Source organism: Octodon degus, unplaced genomic scaffold (genome assembly GCF_000260255.1).
Source record: "Octodon degus isolate 3935 unplaced genomic scaffold, OctDeg1.0 scaffold00121, whole genome shotgun sequence".
Taxonomy (NCBI): Eukaryota; Metazoa; Chordata; class Mammalia; order Rodentia; family Octodontidae; genus Octodon; species Octodon degus.
The window spans coordinates 3,639,334-3,645,231 of NW_004524697.1; the positions used below are offsets into that span (position 1 = coordinate 3,639,334).

Genomic DNA, 5,898 nt, shown 5'->3' on the forward strand with positions numbered 1-5,898 from the left:
GGAAGCGGCTCGGGGCTTCTTTATAATGCTCTAAGCGCCACAGTTGCCTTGGCCCTTTGGCCTTGCTTTAAACGCCACACCCGCTATGCTAACGTCACCAGCGAGGGCAGTTCCCCGCGCGTGAGTCCTCGAGGGCGAGGGCTTCACTTTCCGCAGCGCGGCCGCAGCCCCCGGCCCCGCCCGGGCTCTCAGCCGAGCGCGCACCGGCCCTCTCCAGCTTCCATCCTGTCTGTGTTCTCTTTTAAAAAGCCAGGTGGCGCCAACTCCCAAGCCCTGCCCGAGCTGAAGGATTTCCCGGCTTGCTCAGAGTGGGGCAAAGAGGCGGTTGGAAGCGCACGGCTCGCGCTTGGCGCTTTCTCTCGGCCGCCTCCGCCGCTCGGAAACCTTTGCGTTCTCTGCGCCGCTCGCAGGATGACGGCAACTCTAAAGGCAAGCGGAGTGTCCTGTGTGCCACATGGAGCTTGGGGAAAGGAAATGATTAAAGCCGTGAGGTTTCCTGGCTCTTCGCGGTGTTTACGGTGGGTTTTGATTTGGGATGAGAGCGAGGAGAGGTTAAGGCCGGTTCCAATCTACCAGCATCCTGAAGCTGTCTGGGCTGCAGATGACAAGTGGGGCCGGGTGGGCACGCGCGCTTCGGGGCGCTCATTCCTGCGGACGCAGGAGCCTGTCTCCGTGTGCCATGCGTGCTGGTTCTTCCTAAACTGTGCATGTTTTTAAGGCAGCAGAAATCCTCTGAGCTGTAAAGCAGGGCTGTAAGGCGCTTTCATATGACAGTTAAGGGTCTGAATCTATTATAGACGACACACGTTTCCGTTCCCCCCCCTTCTTAATCTTTTGAAATGTTTCCAATCTCCCAATTATTGTAATTTTAACAGGGAGAGGGGAGAAACCCTATCATTGTACAATTATATTAACTTGATTTAAACCAAACTCAAGGAAATGAAAATACTGAAACTTGGAAAATAAGTGCTAATCTGCTCCTGAAAATTTGGCCATCATATGTGCTGCTGTTGCAAATCATCACCAAATCTGAAGTTAAGATGAATTTAATAGAAGTTATTTTAAAGATTCATTGGAAAGCTAAGCGAGGAGAGTTGCTATTATGGCTTATAATTTTAAGATTTTAATTGAAATGACAGTAACACATACCCAAACACGTAGAGCACTCAACAACATTAGTAATGAAGACAATATGCTATTAATGCTGCTTTTTAATAGTATTGGCGGTGTGTTTATTACAGTGTGTAAGTGAGAGTGGTTTTTCAAACGGCAGGTTGCCAGCCATTAATAATTCAATGAAATCAACAATGGAAGATTTGACTAGCATTTCTATAAGAAAAGAAGAATAGATAATATCAGAAGAATAAAAAAATTTCATAAATCTTTTCTCCCTATTGTTTGTGGGCATTGGGTTGCAATGTGGAATGTATTTCCTATAGGTGATTAGAAGACTATGAAAGCTGTGGTTTAGAAAATTCCCTGTTTCTCTAACAAGGCTCCCATCAGTCTTAGGCTCTTGGGGTTTAGGGCATGAGGCGGAGGGCCTGGCTGCCCTCTGTGGCTCTGCCCTGAGCTGCAGCAGTAGGTCTGAGCCCTTGGCAGTCCTGACACTGAGCGTGGCCTTCAGTGGAAACGAGAGTGGCAGGTGGGTACGCAGCTTTCAAAATTTTAACCCAGCTTTCCCGACCATGAAAGTAGCACTGGAGACATGTCAGGCTTCCAGCCCTGGAAGAGGCCTTGGAAGAAAGAATGGCACGGGGTCCCAAGAGAGCACTGATAGCTGCAGTGGGAAGATGCATTAGACTGGGAACTGTGGAGCTGATGCTGAAGCAGAAGGCGCTTATTTAAGCTATAAATGGAAGACAGGACCAAGGGGCCTGAAGTAAGTTTTGTACAGGAGACCATTATCTTAATTGGGGTAAGTAGCACAGGCATAAGCTGAAGCGTGGAGAGTGATTTAGGGACTTTGGGAGCAGAATAGAGAGTAACTTGTGCAGGTTTCTCCTCTTACCTCTCTGCCCAGTGTCTAAGAAAAAGCAGATACTTTTTTTTTTAAACTGTTCAAGTTTTAGGACACTGATTAAATGATGTTTCCTAGAAAGGAGGGTATTCTCCTGATAAGTAGACCTCCTGGAGCCTGTCCTCAGAAATATCAGCCATGTCCCATTTATTTTTCCATTCTGAGTGGTAAGATGGAATAGCTGAGTCAAGGCCTTGCTGGCGAGTGGCTTTCCTTGTTTCTCTTCATGTAAAAGCATACTGGACAGAGCTTTAGGGTTCCAGTCAGGCAAATGGAAAGGAGACTTAGATATAGATTTGAGGGGAGATGGACCCAACTGTTCTAATCAGCTTTACTAGAGCTCTGAGATATTATAGTGGTTTTGACCTCTAGCAATCAAGCTGGGATTGTTTTCCATATTTTGTCATGCCAGAAATTTATTATTCTAAAGTCAGGCACCGGAATCACCTGGAGAGCTTGCTAAAAGGCGAACACTGGGCTGCGTCCCCCAATATCTGACTCACCAAGGTCTGAGTGGGGCTTGAGAATCTGTGTTGCCAACAAGTGCCCAAGTGGTGCTGACCCTGGCTCAGGGATCAGACTTTCGAGAATGACTGCTCTGTGACCTCTGAGAAGTATGCAGAATGGCAGAGTGACAGTGCTCCTAAATTCTTCAGCAGTGCCCTCCCTCCCCCAGCCAAACCCTTAGCTCAAGGCTGCCTGCCAGCAGGCAATATCCTCTGAAAACTTTGGTGGAAGAGGTTTCCAGAGGGATTTAGAGTAGAACTGTATCACTCTGTGTATCTGAAAGAACATGCCAGAAATAGAAATATTAATACATTATAAACATGTTATGCTGGGGCTTATTTTTATTCTTGCATGTTTTAAAGCCTAAGGGGAACCATTTAAGTGATCAATCAAAGCTCTGAAATAAAAGTTGAAGCAATGGTAAAGCTGTTATTATTAACTGGAGGTAACATTTAGTGCTTCGCTGCAATAGGGCAGCTATTGCATATTAAGTGGGAATTTGTTGCCTGAACATTAATGTGACTGTCCTTCTGCCCAGACATCTCCGGCTCCCCGGGCCAGACTGCTGGTGAAGTGATGGCCGTGGCCTTCCACCCTCCCTTGCTGCACTCCTGGGCCTCAGGCAAGCGGGGTTGTTTTGGAATGCAGCAGTCTTACTGAAGCGATTCTGAATGTGAAACAAGCAAGAAAATCACCTAAAGTGACCTGAGAAATTAGTCTGGTGAAAAGCTGGTGGCCATTCCAGGGCTATTTTTAAAAGGACAGATTTGTTTTCTTTGACACTTTGGGAATGATTTAATGAAATATAGTAATGTCAAAGGAATTATCCAGTTTGTTTGATGTCCTCTAGCCTGGGATATCTAAACTGAAAACTTGCAAATGAGCATCTTTATTGGTGAAAATTTGTTGCAAAATTTGGCATAGACCGTTTTGAAGTCAGACTTGTAGGCGCTAGTGCGGAACTAGCAAGATTGAAAGCATTTTTTTTGTTGATTTAATGACATTTTTTTCCTTATTGTCCCCATAACCACCTGCTTTATGAACTGTAGCTAGGGCTGATGTTGCAACTGGTAATTTTCTTAGAACCCAAATTCATTTATATTTTTTCTCTCTTTGATTTCCATCACTTCTGGGAATTGTTAGATGGAATAAAAAGAATAAATTATAAACAATTCGAAACACCAAAAACAAAATTCCTTGGGCCTTTTACAGATACCACACATGCAAATAAATATGGCTTTGCATTCCAATGACATCTGAGCAGGGATTAAAATTTCCTCATTAACCTCTTTCTTAACCAGCCAATACTGTTTTTTCAAGCATGTTTTATCTAAATCACATTTGACATTTTGAATTAATTCACACTGACTCAAACTCAAATCAAATGAAAATGTAAATATCTTTGTTTTTTTTTTTTTTGGTGGCCAGCTCAGCCAGGGTGGGGCTGGCACAGCATGTGGTGCCAGGGATCCAACAGAGGTCCCTGTGCTTTGCCTAAGCAGACTGACTGCTGAGCTACCTCACCAGCCCATAAATATCTTCTTTTGATCCCAACATTTGTGCAATCCCAGTTATATTATACCCAAGCAGGAGCATCTACTATTGTTGGAGAAAATCAGATTAATTGATTTTCTTGTTTGCAGATCCAAAACCAAAGCCAGAAACAATTAAAAGTGGTAAATACGTTTTTTTTCCTGTACTCCTGAGGAAAGAAGTAGAAAGAACAATCAATAATGTACACCCAGCAAGGAACATGATCACCAGCCTCATGTCAAGCCACTTATAGAAAAGATACTTATTCCTAGATGAAACACCAATCTGTTTTCAATAAATGATTATCAATAATTCCTCTACTAATATATGGACTCCAATTTTTTTTTTTCTATTGGCGGAACTGGGGATTGAACTCAGGCCCTTGCACTCACCAGGCAAGCGCTTATTCTACCGAGCTATCTCCCCGGCCCCAAAGGTTGTATGTGCAGTTGCCTTGTTTGTTTTTGGTCTTTTTTTATTTTACCGTATTTTTTTGGTTGAATTGTTTTTTAGGGGAGGTTTCTTTTTTGTTTTTGTTGCTGAGGAATGAATCCAGGGCTTCCAGCTTGCTAGGCAAGCATTCTACTGCTGAGCTGAATCCCCAGCCCCCAAAATTCCTTTTACTTTTTTTTTTTTTTTTTTCTTTTGGGAAGGGTCTACTGGGTGTCCTGGGTCTCACTACTAGATTGGACTCATAGTGATCGCCCTGTTTACAGCCTCCCAAGAGCTAGGATTACAGGCGCACACCACCACACCCAGTCTTGGACTCCAATTTGAAGCAATAGGAATCTTCTTGTTTCTACAAAATGTCAACAAGTTTGTTTAGAAAGGCTATAATTTTAGTGGGTATAACTCAGTGGTAGAAGGCACAGGTTGCATGCACAAGGCCCTGGGTTCAGTCATCCCTCATCCCCAGCACAATAAATAAACAAGTAAAAGAAAACAAAAAAGAACAACTACAGATTTGGTAGGAGGAGAAGTGTAACCTGATTGTTTTTAAAATTTCTATAACCACTTATATGTGAAACTATGATTTTTGCCCTCTTACAGAGCAAAAGCACATGTTATTTTCAGTGTTCAGGTTTGATGGTAGAAGATAAAATATTTGCATGTAATTAGACAATGCCTGTCTCTATGTAAAATGAACAAAGCATTAAAATATTACTTGCTAATAAAGTTAAGCCCACCCACTTTAGGAATCCCTGTATCACCTGCCTTCGCTCAGCTGTTAGCTTTGTCTCATTCTGTCAAGTATTCTTTTTCCTTCTACCATCTTCTTGTACATTTTTTTAAACGCTAGAATCCTAGCTCAAGATGGCATGACTTGAAGAGAGGACCAACACCAGTTTCCTGAGGGTACCACAGTTTCAAAACACACTCTTTAATGTTATTTGACACCAATTTTCTACATGTGCTTTCTACTGAGTGTTTGTCAGATGAAACCATATTGCAAAACATTTGCAGAGCTAAATTATTGACAAAATGCTTGTGATTCCAAAAGAATCTGCTTGATTGAAAGCAGTTGCAGTGCTTCAGTGTCAGAACGTTGCTTCCCCTTTCTGGTGGCGTCTTTGGAGATTCCTCTAGACTGTACCTCTGGAGTTCTTCTGTCCCTGAATAGCAGTTTCTCCACAGTTAACTCAGAGCAGATTAGAGCTAGAGCTTTTCAAAATTCCACTTCTAGCATTTTGTTCTTTGAGTAAGTTTCAAGACATCCATCCTCATTTTCCTACATAGTGACTTCTAATTCATACAAAGCTGCTTTCTTCCTGCATGCTGACAATGTCCACCACCTGCAAAGCTGCATCATCGTCTCCGCATTTGCTGGTGGCTGCTAA

At 43.0% G+C, this 5,898-nt stretch overlaps 1 long non-coding RNA gene across 1 annotated transcript; it reads left to right on the forward strand.

Annotated features, from left to right (window-relative positions):
* Nucleotides 1–267: 267 nt before the first annotated feature.
* On the forward strand, nucleotides 268–4,378 carry LOC111812344. The gene is made up of 4 exons (XR_002817854.1): nucleotides 268–518; nucleotides 1,699–1,882; nucleotides 3,066–3,227; nucleotides 4,235–4,378. It is a non-coding gene; the product is annotated as an uncharacterized LOC111812344 (long non-coding RNA).
* Nucleotides 4,379–5,898: the final 1,520 nt, after the last annotated feature.